Consider the following 17663-nt stretch of genomic DNA (forward strand, 5'->3'; position numbering starts at 1 on the left):
GGTTAGGACAGAAGTCCTCGGACCCTTCCCCCCCAAAATTCCAACAAAGTCAAAATATGGAGAAAAATCCAAGTAAAACAAGACGGTAGAAATGTAACCTGTTACAGAATGCGAAACAACAATGTAGAGAAAACTGAGTAAAACGAATAACAAATCCGCTAACCCCGCTCAGCTCTCTGCAACGGAAAACTCTGAACGTACAACAACAAAGATTCACAAACAAAGGAAAGGGAAGTAATCACAGTTAGCGCATACAATAACTCACAAATTACAATTTACATTTCCTGCAAGATGTGAATCGCTTAAGGTGTGGTATATGATCAAAACTATACAAAAAAGGGTAGCACCAAGCAGAAAATAAGTCGAGCACTGACGAGATTATCTGCTCTTAGTTATCCTTAATTGGTGGGTCTTTATCAGTTGGAAATTAACTGAGTGGATTCCCGTATAAAACTGTCCACCATTTACTTGAACATGCAGATATAAGGAAACGGAATGAATCTGTTCTCAAAGTCAAAATTATTACGATTTTGCCTCAGTTTCAAAACATGCTCTGTCATGGTTCTGTCTGTAAAAGTTGGTAACTTGCAACAACTTCCTTGAATTTGAAAGACAGTTTTTGAATGCTAGATCTACATAAATCTGTATCGCGTTTCATTCCAGACTCCTCTCTTTGATTGTACTGCTTGCTGTTTACGCACTATCATGATTGGCTAATGTCTGTAACGTTTGGTAAACTTACCTTGCAGCAGCTTATCCTTGGCTTTGTTGGCATTTTCTTTCAAGGCAGCACAACGTAAGATTAGCTTCTTTTGGACAGCAGGTAGAATGCGAGTTTTGAGACAACGAGAGTCGTCCAACGAAAGCTTGCTGATGAATTGTGTTCTACATAATGGTACAGTCATGTGTTTCTGTATTTTTCTGCGGTTAATATCAATGGTTTCTGTTTTCCTCTGTTGGTTTCTTCCTCCTGAGTTGATCGTTATCACTCAAACAAGACCATCAGAGAGTACATCAGTTGCTCCTCAAAATGGATTGTGAATAGTGTGTTGACTGTGTTGACCGTCAGAATTATTTTAAGAACCAGGCTGTTGCAGTCAGTTGACATGTTTCGCATATTGTAGGGTTCCCATGCTGCATAGGTAAAGTGGCTTGTATAACCCGACGATTCAGTATCAAAACACTGTTTATATTTGTGTAGGTTGTAGTCATCACAACTAATCGCATGTTGCCTTTTGTTTCAGAAAGGAGGATAAGCTACAACAAGATCGACGCTATGTCAGCCACATGACGACTTCCGAATTTAGATCCACTCGGCATGGTGACACGTCTTGATGAAAAGTACAGGACTGAGGACAGCAGTGGAAAAAGTGGCCACATGGCAGGTACCTATTGCTTAGTGTCTGCAGAGCAAAAGACAGATAAGCTGATGGTAGATTTCCAAAGGAACACAGTACCCGCAGATCTACTGCTGATTTACGATGGGCAAGCTACAATCCAGGGCAGAGAACACTGCAGCGTTGTAATCCAATTCTTCATTTGTTTCAGGAAAGGACGTCCTTACAAATTAACATTACAACTCACTGATACCAAGACATAGTGCATAGTGTGCTCTAAACAAGAGGTTGTGCTACCACAGGAACATCCCGATAATTGAGTGGGGCAGGATTAAAAAGCTTCCCGGGCTGCAGTGAGGAAGTACATGTATGGTGTATCTGTCACTGACCTTAATAGCTTTCACACAGCCAGTATAATATTATGAGAGATAATGGTCTTCTTAATGACCGTTCATGCCCAAGCACGCGGAGCTGGTTGCCAGCAGGACAACGTGTCACTGGAAACAAATCATAGACTTCGGAGTGCCAGGACCAGGGGAAATAACCTCATTTGAACCTGTCTGAGCGTGGCCATCGTGACGCCTTTATCTTTAACTCTTAGTCGTATGACAATTCCAAGAACATATTATCTTGATACGCAAGCTCTATTGTAGGTTTAAGGCACAGTAAGCCTCCCGTAAACCATCACAAATACTAGGCTTATTTAGTACAGGCTTTTTTCAACCAACCACATTCGTTTCGTGCCATATAAGGAAGTGCTACATCACACATGTTGCGTTCACGTCATTTCCTGTTGGCGGTGAAACGAAGTTCACACCAAAAACACAAACGACTTTCGTTGATTTGGGCGATTCTACGAATCTACTTTCGTTGACTTTGTAATCATGTTTTGGTTATTTCTGTATGGAAACCTTTCAAATCTATTGGATATAGGTTACCTGATCGTTATTTTAACTGTTCATATCTTCCTACTTTAAGGTATGGAGTGGACGCTAAAGTCGATCTTTCACTGCATTTCTGTAGCATACATTTGCTTAGGTTGCGCTTGGGAAAATCAAAGATGGCGGCCCGGAGCCGGTTGCCGCTTCACGAATTTAGAGTTCTATTTCTTCTCTAATATAAATAGAATACTTATATTTATAGGGCAGAACTTAATTTGTGAACTGTCTCACTTTGAACAGTTATAAATTGTATTAGTTGACCTTCGGGTTGCAAATTAATCGCACATAACACACATCGCACATCGCGCTTTTTCTGCGAACAGAACTTCTCTGCTGGCGTCAGTCTAAACCGCAACACTTTTTAACACGCACTGTTGAGTTTCGTTGTGCGCGCGCATCCCAGCGGGCAAGAGAAAATGAGGTGGTGAAGAGAAAGTGGTGGGCTTTGTTCTTGTCTCTAAAGCTAGCTAGCTACTGTCAGGCTTTTACACACAGTACAAACACCCTTTCATTTAAACTCACCGCTTGAGAACATCCTAGGTGCCCTCCGTAAAGAGCGAGCAATTTTCAAAGAATTTATTTTTGCGTGGTTTATCTTACCCATGAGCCATCGTGAACCCGTGTGATCCAGTTTCCCTTTTTCACAATGTAGTCGTCAGTTAGTAATTTGAATGCGACTCGATGTGAGCTCATCTGCAATAGCACGTTATCATGTACCTCTGACTATGCACGAAACAAACGGCTGTAGTTCACAAGAACTCTAGCGATGGCTTTTGACTGTTCGAGGAACTGGCGATAGACATAAACCGTCGTCTGCTACGAGAACCACGACCTTGCGTGACCCTGCTTCCGGGCTTTTCTTTTTTCAAACTTTCAAAACTTCGAATTGTACTGATCTTGTCTTGATGAAAAAAATAATTCTTTTATGATTTAAGAATGTTTGTGTAACAAGCTGTCAATTTATTATTTAGATTCATTTATCTTTATCCATGCAACCTGTGATTACTCCTGTCAAATTGGTGCTAAAAGAACAACCAGTCCGTTTTGAACTGTCTGGTTGGCATACACACGTAAATAGGCCCAGTGAAATTGAACACTTTATCTGTACATATTTATTATGACATATGCGTGTGGAAGGAGTGTGAAGTTTTATGCATACACCATAACAAAATCCTGTGCTTTGCATTTGGTAAATAAACTGTTTGACTTGACTTGACTTAAAAGTTAGGTCTAGCGCCAAAGTTTGTGTTACTGTTGTCGATTTCTTACGGGAGCCTTGAAGGCTTCGCCTCTTGTTCTACATGAATTCAAGGCCATGAATGTTGTGATTTAAAGGCCGAGGTCCAACAGGCCAGAAATCCCATGGGTATAGGCGGAGCCTCTTTCCTGGGATTGGTGGCTGAGTGGCAGGTCTCGCGTTACTCTCAACTACCAGAGCTGTCTATTTTTGACCACAGCGGTCAGTAAGCGTGAGAAGATAACACAGCTGCGCTGCGCCCGCTACTCGTCAGCTGTGAAACCATACGCAACGGGATAACGGGTTTTGGTGCTAGTACTGAAGATTTGTGAGTGTGTGTGTGACTGACGATTTTATTCATTCCTCGTAATAGTAGCAGTAGTAGTGTGTGTGTGTGTGTGTGTGTGTGTGTGTGTGTGTGTGTGTGTGTGTGCGTGTGCGTGTGCGTGCATCTAATTTATTAATCCATCTCTCACTCTATCGCGATAAAAACACACACACACACACACACACACACACACAAACATACACTGACACACACATGCGCGCGCATGTTCTCACGTATACCTTCTTTCATTTTCAATAACCTATAAATAAAAAAATAAATAAAAAAAGAATCAGTCTCCTCCGAAAACGGCGTATGGCTGCCTAAATGGCGGGGTAAAAAACGGTCATACACGTACAATTCCACTTGTGCAAAAAACACGAGTGTACGTGGGAGTTTCAGCCCACGAACGAAGAAGAAGAAGAAAGAATCAGTGAGCTTGTAAACAAACTTTTAATCGTATTGTGTGTGCTCGTATGACGTTAAAAACATCCTGGCGGGAAATGCAGTACAACATCAAAGGTCAATTCAAAATAATAGTAGGGTAAAACAGAACAACGTTCCGGTGTGTGGAGACAGTAACTAGGTTAAACTCCAACGTTGGAGACATGTGGTGGCTTTTATTGTTTAATCAATATGTTTACGCGCACGCACACACACACACACACACACACATAAACACACACACACACACACACACACACACGCGCACACACACAGAAGAGAGAGAGGGAGAGAGAGAGAGATTCAGATGGATAACAAGGAACGCCGGAACGTTTCTCTCCGTCACTGTCTGTCTGTATATGTGTGTGCGTGCGTGCGTTTGTGTGTGTGTGTGTGTGAGTGTGTTTGTGTGGGTGGGTGTGTGTGAGTGTGTATGTCGGTGTGTCTCAGTCCTCTCTCTCTCTCTCTCTCTCTCTCTCTCTCTCTCTCTCTCTCTCTCTCTCTCTCTCTCTCTCTCTCTCTCTCTATGACTTTCTCTCACGCCGCGTTTATCTCATTTACGTGCACTCTCTTCCTTTCTCTCTCTTTTAGCGCGCACCAAATGAACATAAAGGGAATAGAACACTAGAAGACTGAAACACAAGGAAGATTTTTCATGGGCCACTCATTGCAACGAGCGGGTCCCGTTATCTTGTTGACACAACTGTGTAACAGAAAGTGCCAGCAGATGCTTTGGCAGGGCTGGCATGCGTCTGGACCCCCTGAATTCAGTTACTGTTTACAGAGCTAAATCTGTTGACCAGACACATTTTTACTAGGAAGTCCTTAGTCAAGAATTTGGCGCGAATATTTAACTCTATGTCATGTTGGTTGATCGTTTTCCGGCACTAAGGGTTATCCCATTGTGGAGGGTGGGGTAGAGCCTCCTACATTGGACATCCTTGCAAGTGCAATTCATGGTATGATGGAGATGCTTCTTTACCCATCCAAATTGGATTCTTCCAAACGGTCAGCTGGTCGACGAATCTTGCAGGCGAAGAGAAGAAAATTTGGAGGGAACCGTTATTCTAAGCCGTGAAGCAAGCGTTCGGTCATACAAAGGTTTTTCATCATGGCTGAGAAAAAAAGATTCGTTGTGACTGTGGAACTTTCGTCGGATGAATTAGACAGGTTGGAGGCATTTTTCCAGCAAAGTGATGTTGACTTTGATATTTCTGTTGATACTGATTCTGCGGGATCGACTAGTTATTCACAAATATCGGAATGTGCAGCAAACCCGGACCCGCCTTTTTATATTCCCGCGCTGGAGGGACGAGAAAGGTGTCCGTTTTGTTTTGCACAGCCCTGTGTGACGCATGAGGACTTTCGTCAAGGATGGTGGCCGATGGAAAATGTTGAACCACACCGGAAAAATCATCTGTACAGAAAAGACCTGTACAGAAGATTCTGGACAATGCTTTACCACCGAGGAGTCTGGAATCTACTTGAATACATTGTGAAGAAAGAAAACGCATTGGAGCTCGACGCACACAGAAGGAAATTTGTATGGAGTAAAGATAGAGACAAACGCGACATCATGCCGAACTGTGTGATATCTCTTATACGGACATGGTTCCCAAATCCAGCTTGCACCGCCTACATGGGTCATTTGTGGGAATAGACAGAAGTCGTCAAGACCTGTAACGCTCGTGGTTTTTTTTAAATGCCTGCATTCCATTTATGTTTGCAAAAAGGTTGAACTGAGTGTTCGTGTGTGTGTGTCTCGGTTGAGAAGTAGATCCTGATGTTTTCAAAACAATTTTTAATTTCCTTTTCATGGTCATCTCAACACGAAAATCATAACTTACAGGGCGTATAAAACAAAAAAAATATTATGTTCACAAATTAAAAATAAAATCGGACAAAAAGTAGCAGGAAGAATTCAGATGAACATTGGATATAAAAAGCGGTCAACTCTGTGCTTTCTCAGTGCTCAACGAACGTTGGTGTTGGGTATCAGCTCCAGCGGCAGTGGCCGCCAGTGACCGGAACTTTGAGGTCGTACGCCATCTGGATGACATATTCCAGGTGGTGGGTGCTTACAGCAGGAAGTATTTTTAGGATTCGGACGTTGCCTACGGCTATCATTGGCCCCGCCCACTTTGGTTGACTGACAGCCGTTTGATTTTGAATTCAAACTTGGTGAGTGAGAATTTTTTTCTGAAAAAGCATGTTAGAAGGTTGTTTGTGATAAAATTTTGAACTGCATGTGTAGTGTTCATGCAGATGTAATCACTCGCACAATTTTGTGATTGTTGTTGTACTGCTGCCGTCGTACTTTAAAAAAACTTGGTTCAAGTGAGAGCTCGTTCCATCAAAGCACCCAATCACAAACTGGTCGTGGCACGCGCCAGCCTGCTTTTATACCCGGCCCTCGGCCTTTAAGTCCAAAACCTTGTGACAGGGGTGGAATTCTACATGGTATGACCAGGAATGGCGTCATTGTCACTGGTACATTGTTTCGTGTTGTTCCTATCACAATGGACTGCTCAAGTTGGTAAGTTGATAACTTTAGGGACACATTTAATTCAAACGGGAGCGAGTGTGACTCTTGTTATCTGATGTTGTTTGTGCTGATGCACACAAAAATGCGCGTCAGAAATTATTTCACATTGACACATGGATAGCTTTATATAATTCTGACATGGTATGGTCTTATATGACAGGTCTCTTTTGTAAATAGAGTTGAGGAGATCTTTGAATATGCAGGCAATACATAAACGGATATAAAAGGACCTCACAATTGAGATTATGATTTGAAAAGTGTGCGGTCTACGTATCACTGAATAAACACAATCGACATTTAAAGCCCCGTTTTTGAAAGAATTTCGGCAATGTGTGTGGGGACGAAAAATCTGAAAGTGACTGTACGCGGCCGCGGCTAGAAATAATGATTGTAGCAACTTGTAAAGGAGCTGCGTAAACATGTGTTTCAACTTCATTTTGTTTCATATGTAGGTTGTTTATATTTGATTCGGGATATGTGTGTCTAAGGGGGGGGGGGGGGGGTCGGTTGGAGTAGTTTATACAAAACCAATGTCTAACAGATGGAGTACACCATTCCTTCCTAGTAATTTAGTTTGTATCATCTGCTATTATGCACTTAGTACTTTCGAGTGCAAAAGAAAGAAATAAAAACAGTACATGCTTGATGTATACAGCTGTAAAACTAAATGATTGTTAACAGTAATACTTGCGGTTGTAGCCTCCAAAAAACGATCGAAACGCTCCTGTCACCCAAGAAGTCGTCAATAATTCTATGTCTATACCGACGACCGTGATTTACTCAGTATATATTGCATTCAAATTAGTCAAAATATCAAAACAAAAAGAAAACACAACAGCAACCAGTTTCGGTAAATTCGTTTTTGGCTCACGTAAGTGTAGCCTATGCGATCGTAACTTTGTCTGTCTGTGCGTGCGTGTGTGTGTGCGTGTGTGTGTGTGTGTGTGTGTGTCTTTGTGCGTGTGTATGTCTGTGGTAGAAACTCTAACATTTGAAGACGTCACAGTCATTACATTGACGTCACATTATGACGTAAGAGGGTTAGACGTCACGCGAAGGAAGTACTGAAAGTCTCGGTCATTATTATTTTGAGCGGGCCGAGACTCTGTTGGCAGTCGTGTCCCTGTAAGTAGGCTACATGCAGACAGACAGATCTAGATCTAGTGTCTCGCTTTCTTGCACAGTTTCACCTATGCTCTTTCTGTGTGTGTGTGTATGTGTGTGTGTGTGTATGTGTGTGTGTGTGTGTGTGTGTGTGTGTGTGTGTGTGTGTGTGTGTGTGTGTGTGTGTGTGACGGAGTGATTGAGTTTGTTACTGTTTGTCGATTTCTTACGTGAGCCTTGATGGCTTCGCCTCTTGTTAGATGTTCGTCAGACAGTCGCTGACTATGTCAATAAAGTATAATTGTTGGACCCGAGACGCGAGAACAACAGCATACACAGAGCGCTTTAAATTCTCTCAAGTGAAAAAAGTCATCAGCAATTAATAGCAACTCACCTCCGGTTATCAGCATACACGTCTCACCGCGTAGAGCGACCTGCGTGGGAAGAAAGAGCTAGGGCCTCAACAAAAGCACCCGAAGTCGGAGAGATTCACTGTGTTGTTGGACAACTTCAGTCGATACTCCGTTGCCTACTTTCAGTCACACCTACGCCTTAAAGACAGGATTTTTGCAGTAGGATCAGGATATCAGATTCAAGGTAGAAACACGCATTACGACACAACATATCTGTCTGAATATAGGCTACACTTCTGCTGAACAGGATATAGATCAAATGACGATAACACTGCTGACAGAGTCACTCCGTGACGAAGTAAGCTTATTCAGGTCAAAAATGTGGCGGACTGCGATCGTCTGCAACTGCAGTGTTACATTACCACCCCTTTCAACCGAGCGTATCGTGGATTGGCACTTGAAATTAATTGGTATCAGTCCTATCCCGCCAGGTAAGTGTCAGGCTATGACATACTGTATACTGGAGTTAGTTATGGTACAAGTTGTAAAAACAAATTGTTAGCCTACATACACGTACGGATGGCGCGCGCACACACGTACACACACACACACACATACACACACACAAACACACGAAAGTGTGCGCACACTTGTGTGCACAAACACATAATGTAGAGTATTTTCTTGCGACTCCGTTTATTTTATATATGTTGTGACCTTACAAACAACGTCAAGCACAAATTCGTAGGAGTGAATAACGCGAGGATTTGAATAATGGGGTGTCAGCAGCTGCACTTTATAGTCCTGTCTGTAGAGGATACAACACGAGCGTGTGTGTTTTTTGTGTTTTTTGTTATGGCTTGTTTTTCAGTCAAGACCCAACGGTTCAAGGCACACACGAGCCTTTTTACAAATGTTTCGTTTTGATATTTACGCTGGGTCTTGACTGAATTACCGTAAAATCCCTAGCAAACGCCCAGTATCTGGCAAACGTCCACCCCCCACTTTTGGGCAAAAGTTGTGCAGAGGGGTCATTACCTAGCAAACGCCCACACCGGTTTAAAAAAAATTGTTTTTTAATGTTGCCTCCTTTATCTACGATTTGTGCACACTATTCGATTGTTCGCCTTTTTTGGGGGGGTGGGGAAGGGGGGGGGGGGGGGTGAGGATAACATTACGTCAAGTCTTTAAGTGACGTCGTTCAGTGACGTCTTTTCTTGAGTGACTTTGAAGGACTACCATGAGCCCACGATGATCACCCTACCTGACGCGTGTTTCTTTCAGGCGAGATATTCTTTCCGCTAGCCGCTCGCGGGGCTAGGAGGCAAGAGTGTGTATAAAAACCGCTTGATGGCTAGCTACGTAAGAATTAAACACCATTGGTTTATACCGAAAAGGTCGTCTGCACTGGTCAGTAAGCAGCCAACCGCAGGGTGGCCACCCTGTTTTCTTGCCAAGCGAGCAAGCCCAAAGCTACCTAGCGTTCGAGGCAAGAATCCTAGCGTCCCTCGCGGCGAGAGTTGCCCAAGAAACAGTACTTCCTCGCCCCATTCGCCAATCTCGCCTATAAGAAACGGGGGACAGATCTCCAAACAAGAGAACAAAATGTGTTTGTGAGAATTAGAAGAATCAAGGTCACTTGTGTTCTTTTTTTCTATCACAGAACGTTGATCTGTATCTGTGTACACAAACGGTGTGTTTATTTTTCATTAAGATTGCATAAATCACATGGTTGTATCAGCTTTTTTTTCCGTGAAAATGTGATGACACTTTATCTTGCAAAGGGGTGTATACCTAGCAAACGCCCACCCCCTACTTTTACCCAAAATCTGTGCGGATGGGGGGGGGGGGGGTGGGCGTTTGCTAGGGATTTTACGGTTACAAGCCATATGAAAAAACACGAGTGTTGTAATCTGTAGAGCACCTGCGGACACCGTGTGTATGTGTTTGTGTGTGTGAGTGTGTGTGTCTGTGTGTGTGTGTATGTGTGTGTGTGCGTGTGTGTGTGTGTGTGTATGCGTGCGTGCGGGCGTGTGTGTCTTTGTATGTGTGTCTGTGTTCCTGCCCCCGTACTAGTGGCAGAAAGGAGGTTCTAATGTGTTGCCTGCAGTCTGTTGCAGACGAATTTAGTTTTCACTATAGCTCAAAGGTAGTGACATTTCAGTGGTGCAAGGGAGCTAATTTATCAGTGACAATGTACTTTCGTTTTTGTGGCGCAGTGCTTTGTGGGTTGATACACGAAAATGAATTATTGAAGTCGGGGTGATCTCCCATAGATCTTTTGTCAGTTTGTTTTGGGGTTCAACAGCCAAGAATCATCTGTTTTTGGCTCCTTCAGTTTTTTCATATTTTTCTGCAAAGATATTAGCTAACCTAAAAATTTATGTGTCTGAGTTCTGCCAGAACCTTTTTTCTATGCATCTAGCTAATCCAGGAGTAGTTTTGTGCTTCAAGTGTCGCCTTTTTCTGCATGTTGCTGTGATTCCCTAACGTGTGTTTTGAGCGGCCAAATTTGGTAACTATGAAAATACATGTTTTTTGGTATCTTACTACATTCTGCTTGTGAAGCGAGTTCAGTCTAACCAGTTTGTTAATATTCAAATTTGTTTTCAATTCTTTTCGAGGTGGTTTTTCCTTCTGGTCAATGTTTTCCTTTGACTTGTAGATCTAATTTTATTTGTAATTTTCCAGGCAGAAAGAACTCGCATACAACCAGGATCTAGTCTTGCATTTTGAAATTAGTTGCCGTAACTTTCCAGGCAGAAAGAATTCGCGTACAACCAGGATCTAGTCTTGCTACGGTATCTATTATCGCGTTATCATTATTGTTTGTCCTTTTTTTGGTTTCATTATTTGGTTTCTTGCTTTTGAGGTTTGTGCTAGTGAAGTCGACTTTGCCGAGATTTTGTATCTTTTGGATCTAAATATTTTCTTGAGTATTCTTGAATCAAAGGGACAGAACAGGACATAGAGCATACGATATATTCTAAAATTATAGAACGTTTTTTCAGCTGGATTTATTCCTCCATTTACAAGTTTTGCCAGTTTTGAAGAATATTTTCAGTAAACGTGAGAGACTGAAACTTGTCCAGAAAACGGTCATGCTTCTTTGTGCCTTTCCTACATTCTGATTTGATGACTGATCAATCGTTTGCTTCTGTTTTCAAATTGAAGTCTCAGAATGCACAGCTTAGATGCGTACCACTTTGTCCTGTCCCTTTGATGGTTTCAAATTGAATTTCTAGCCATATAGCCTAAGGTTTGTTCTTTTTCTGTTTTGCATTTACAGTAGTCACGAGTTTTTTGATTGAGAACATCGATGTCAAGAAATGAGTTTTAGCTTGAGAAAATCGACGTCAAGAAATGAGTTTTAGATTGAGAAAATCGACGTCAACAAATGATTTTTAGCTTGAGAAAATCGACGTCAAGAAATGAGTCTTAGCTTGAGAAAATCGACGTCAAGAAATCCACGATAGTCAGAAATTTGATGTAACCAACTTTTTGAAATTACGCTAACATTCATCCACCCTTTTGAGAATTAATTAAACCACACCTTTTGAAACTTCATTGACGGACTCTGTTTTCACCTTTAATTAACTAAACTCAGTCAGACTGCACCAACACCGCCGAATATCAAAGCACGCAACCGGAAGACAGCACAGTCTGTATGTATGAGTGTGTGTGTGTGTGTGTGTGTGTGTATGTGTTTATGTGTGTGTGTGTGTGTATGCGTGCGTGCGTGTGTGTTTGTGTGTGTTTGTGCGTATGATTGTGAAAACGCGATTGTGTGTGTGTGTGTGTGTGTGTGCGTGTGCATGTGTGCATGCGTGTGTGTGTGTGTGTGTGTGTGTGTGTGTGGTGTAATAGTGGGCGTGTTGATATTCTTGAAAATGGACGTTTGTTTAAATAATATCTTTTGTTATTTCATTTTATGAAATTCAATGTAAACGCTGTGATCATGCAGCAGCGCCTGTAACTGATATTAGACTGATAATTTCACATTGATGTTGATGTCGTCGATGTAATCAGGTTAAATTATGGTAACAGTGTTTTGCCTTTGAATCCTAAACCATGCAATGTGGTGCCGAGACAGATCATGTTTCCGTCTTTGTGTCATAATCAACAGGGGCAATACACAGTGCATTGTTTTCATCGCGTGCGCCGTCACTTGATTGCTGCAACTAACGAAAAGCCTGATCGTTGTGTGTTTGCACGTTGTCTGTTTATTACCCTGTACATTTTCCTCCGTTTTAAACCTCTCTCCGTTTTAAAACGTGATTATTTCAGATTTGTGAAGGTCTAAAACAGAAGCTCCACTGTATTCGCATGATACGCTGCGCTAACAAACACAATCTGATGTCGCACGCTGCGCTAACAAACACAATCTGATGTCGCACATTCCTCGTACCTTGTCGAAAAAGGAAAACTTCTTCTCCTTCTTTCTGTGTACGTTCTCGCCATGCTGCTGTGAAACCCAACTCCTGTGATATGAGAGGGTAAATTTACATAGTGCAATATTATATTTGATTGTGATAGTCTTACAGACGTTTGACCTTATTTACATTTTATCTGTACATTTATTCAATTTAAAGATGGCACGGAGACCCAGCTAGCAAGCTTTCGTCGGCCGACTGACGATTTCAGTCGGGTGACGTCGTCAAATGTCGTGTGTCGACGTCCGTTGTCGCGCCGATATCGTTTTGACTGTGTGTAAAACTCAGCAAATGTACGTAATAAACCCCGACATCGGCCCGACGCAATGTTGCTGTCGATAAAAATATGCAGAGTTACGGGAGATAACAACTTGAATTTATTATCATTATTTTAGCATTTGTTACGTCCCCTGTTCAAGCGTCGGGAACGGCGTGACATGACTCTGCAAATGCGAAACTAAATTATTCATATTTGTTGACTTTTTCACATAGGAGTAGGATAATTAATTGTAAGTTTTGTTTGTATATTTGCAATCAAATACAGCATGAGCTCAAACCATGAGTTTTACATTTTAAAAATACGCCATCATATATACTTGAAATACTCTAATAGCTTTCCTTACGGTACAAACAAGATTGAGTGTGAACATGGCCGGCTAGCTGCTACTTTCCCGCGTGAGCGAAGTTTATTTGTTTTCTTAGTTCAAGTTAATATCGAAAGAAGAGACATTCTTGCGAATGTTGGACAGCACATTGATGATATGTTATCCGAGACGAATGTCGCCTCGGGATCTCAATCTGAGTGCTGGTCCCAGTGCCACGTGGTGGCGGTGATAGTTGACAAGTTAAAATTGTGGAGCCAAGGACGGATGGAAACCTACAGGTGTGTTCAAGCTGTTAACGTCAACTCGAGGACAACCGACGGATCCAGCGAGTAAGTGATTTTGGTTTTTTTTTCTTTAATGTTAGTTTTGCTGTTATACAGTGGGGGGGGGGGGGGGGGGGGAGTACATACTGCTGTATCTGTAGATGTAGGTGTTTTGTCCTGTACAGTGGGGGGGGGGGGGGGGTGGAGTACATACTCATGATACTGCTGAATCTGTAGCTTTAAGTGTGGTTTGCACTGTTACACTTGGGGGGTGGGGTGTATGTATACTGATGTATCTGTAGCTGTAGGTGTGTGTATTGCATTGTAACACTTGGGGGGGGGGGGGGGGGGGGGTACATACTGATCTATCTGTAGCTGGTGGTGTGTTTTGCACTGATGCACACCAATCTTACATGGTCCAATCTTACATGGTCCAACCTTACATGGTCCAAACCTACATGGTCCAATCTTACATGGTCCAATCTTACATGGTCCAACCTTACATGGTCCAATCTTGCATGGTCCAATCTTGCATGGTCCAATCTTACATGGTCCAACCTTACATGGTCCAACCTTACATGGTCCAATCTTACATGGTCCAACCTTACATGGTCCAACCTTACATGGTCCAATCTTACATGGTCCAATCTTGCATGGTCCAATCTTGCATGGTCCAACCTTACATGGTCCAACCTTACATGGTCCAACCTTACATGGTCCAATCTTACATGGTCCAACCATACATGGTCCAACCTTACATGGTCCAATCTTACATGGTCCAATCTTACATGGTCCAACCTTGCATGGTCCAATCTTACATGGTCCAATCTTACATGGTCCAATATTACATGGTCCAACCTTACATGGGCCAATCTTACATAGTCCAATATTACATGGTCCAATCTTACATGGTCCAATCTTACATGGTCCATATATATATTATTGGACCATGTAATATTGGACCATGTAATATTGGACCATGTAAGATTGGACCATGTAAGGTTGGACCATGTAATATTGGACCATGTAAGATTGGACCATGTAAGGTTGGACCATGTAATATTGGACCATGTAAGATTGGTCCAATCTTACATGGTCCAACCTTACATGGTCCAACCATACATGGTCCAATCTTACATGGTCCAACCTTACATGGTCCAACCTTACATGGTCCAACCTTACATGGTCCAATCTTACATGGTCCAACCTTACATGGTCCAACCTTACATGGTCCAATCTTACATGGTCCATATATATATTATTGGACCATGTAATATTGGACCATGTAAGATTGGACCATGTAAGGTTGGACCATGTAAGGTTGGACCATGTAAGATTGGACCATGTAAGATTGGACCATGCGTGACCCAACATGGTTTAAAATCGTCACCAAGAGTTTTCGTCACACCCAACAATTCAAAGTGTGGTGCAACACACGAACACTATCCAATGTTTTAGCCATTGGTTTGGATGAGCACGACAAACATTTCGTCTGCTTCTAAAGGTGCTACCGCCTCAGAACCGCAGGCGCGAAGAAAAGTTCGCAGGGATTTCCCGATTGCATAACCGGAAACGAAAGGGATCGCTACGAACTAAGTTTCGTTGGTCAATCTAAAGCTCGCTAATAAGCACCATTGTACTTCCTATGTCTTGAATTAACAGCTTTGTGTTGCATGACCTTGGATGACCTTGACCTTGGGTCAAGGTCACATGTATTTTGGTAGGAAAAATGTGTAAAGCAGTTCTTAGTGTATGATGTCATTGCTAGGTTTAGTTATTTGACCTTGACCCTGAAGGCCAAGGTCATGTAAAGGTCAAGGTCAAGCATGTGAGTCGTATGGGCTTTGCCCTTCTTGTTTATACTGCTGTAGCTGTACGGGGAGGGGGGGTATACTGCTGTAGCTGTTAGTGATTTTTGCACTGTTACACGGGGGGGGGGGGGGGGGGGGTGGAGTACATACTGCTGAATCTGTAGCTGTAAGTGTGGTTTGCACTGTTACACTTGGGGGGTGGGGTGTACATACTGATGTATCTGTAGCTGTAGGTATTGCATTGTAACACTTGGGGGGGGGGGGGGTGTACATACTGATCTATCTGTAGCTGTAGGCGTGTTTTGTACTGTTACACTTGGGGGGGGGGGGGGGCGGTTTGTACATACTGATGTAGCTGTAGGTGTGTTATGTACTGTTACAGTAGGCGGGGAGGGGGGGGGGTTGAACATACTGCTGTATATGTAGCTGTAGGTGTGTTTTGCACACAGGGGGTGGGGGGGGGGTGGGGGGGGGGGGGTTGTACATACTGCTGTATCTGTAGGTCTAGGTGTGTTTTGCACTCTACACGGGGGAAGGAGGTTGAGTGTTGTACATACTGCTGTATCTGAAGCTGTAGGTATGTTTGGTACTGTAACAGTGGTGGCAGCGGGGGGAGGGGGATGTACATAATTCTGAATCTGTAGCTGTAAATGAGTTTTGTACTGTTACAGTGGTGGGGGGGGGGGGGGGGGTTGGGGGTTGTACATACTGCTTTAGCTGTAGGTGTGTTTTGCACTGTTACTAAGGGGGTGGTGTACGTACTGCTGTAGCTGTAGCTGTAATTTGTGCACTGTTACACTTGGGGGGTTGTATATACTGCTGAATCTGTTGCTGTAGGTGTGTTTTATACTGTAATACTGAGGGGGGGGGGTTGTACACACTGCTGTATCTGTAGGTTTGTTTTCCACTGTAACACTGGGGGGAGGGGGGGTTATACTGCTGTAGCTGTAGCTGTAAGTGAAATTTGCACTGTTACACTTGGGGGGGGGGGGGGGGGGGTGGTGGTGGTACATACTGCTGTATCTGTAGCTGCACCCAGCCAGCAAGACATTAGCGGCCGATAGTCGGCCGAACACCCTTCAAAAAGTAGGGCAGGTGACGTCAAAAGATACGACGCGGGTGTTGGCCCGACTAACTTTTGCAAAGAGGCAACGAGGCGGCCGACAGGCGGCCGAACACCTGTACTATGGCGGCACGCATCCGGTCCGATGTTAATCGGCCCGATGGCTTGTTGGACCTGCGGCCCGACACCTTATGCCGACATCGTCCCGATGTCTTCCCGCTGAAATCGATATCTTCCCGATGTCGGCATAAGGTGTCGGACCGCAGGTCAAACAAGTCATCGGGCCGATTAACATCGGACCGGATGCGTGCCGCCATAGTGCAGGTGTTCGGCCGCCTATCGGCCGCATCGTTGCCTCTTTGCAAAAGTTAGTCGGGCCAACACCCGCGTCGTATGTTTTGACGTCACCGGCCCGACTTTTTGAAGGGTGTTCGGCCGATTATCGGCCGTTAATGTCTTGCTGGCTGGGGAGCACTCTAGGTCAGTGTTATTGGAAGTATGATAGGTGTGCTTTTTACATTTAGTCAAGTTTTGACTAAATGTTTTAACGTAGAGGGGGGAATCGAGACGAGGGTCGTGGTGTATGTGCGTGTGTGTGTGTGTGTGTGTGTGTCTGTCTGTGTGTGTGTGTGTGTGTGTGTGTGTGTGTGTGTGTGTGTGTAGAGCGATTCAGACTAAACTACTGGACCGATCTTTATGAAATTTGACATGAGAGTTCCTGGGTATGAAATCCCCGAACGTTTTTTTCGTTTTTTTGATAAATGTCTTTGATGACGTCATATCCGGCTTTTCGTGAAAGTTGAGGCGGCACTGTCACGCCCTCATTTTTCAACCAAAATAGTTGAAATTTTGGTCAAGTAATCTCCGACGAAGCCCGGACTTCGGTATTGCATTTCAGTTTGGTGGCTTAACAATTAATTGATGACTTTGGTCATTAAAAATCTGAAAATTGTAAAAATAAATAAAAATTTATAAAACGATCCAAATTTAAGTTCATCTTATTCTCCATCATTTGCTGATTCCAAAAACATATAAATATGTTATATTTGGATTAAAAACAAGCTCTGAAAATTGAATATATAAAAATTATTATCAAAATTAAATTGTCGAAATCAATTTAAAAACACTTTCATCTTATTTCTTGTCGGTTCCTGATTCCAAAAACATATAGATATGATATGTTTGGATTAAAAACACGCTCA

This window comes from Littorina saxatilis, linkage group LG9 (assembly GCF_037325665.1).
Source record: "Littorina saxatilis isolate snail1 linkage group LG9, US_GU_Lsax_2.0, whole genome shotgun sequence".
Taxonomy (NCBI): Eukaryota; Metazoa; Mollusca; class Gastropoda; order Littorinimorpha; family Littorinidae; genus Littorina; species Littorina saxatilis.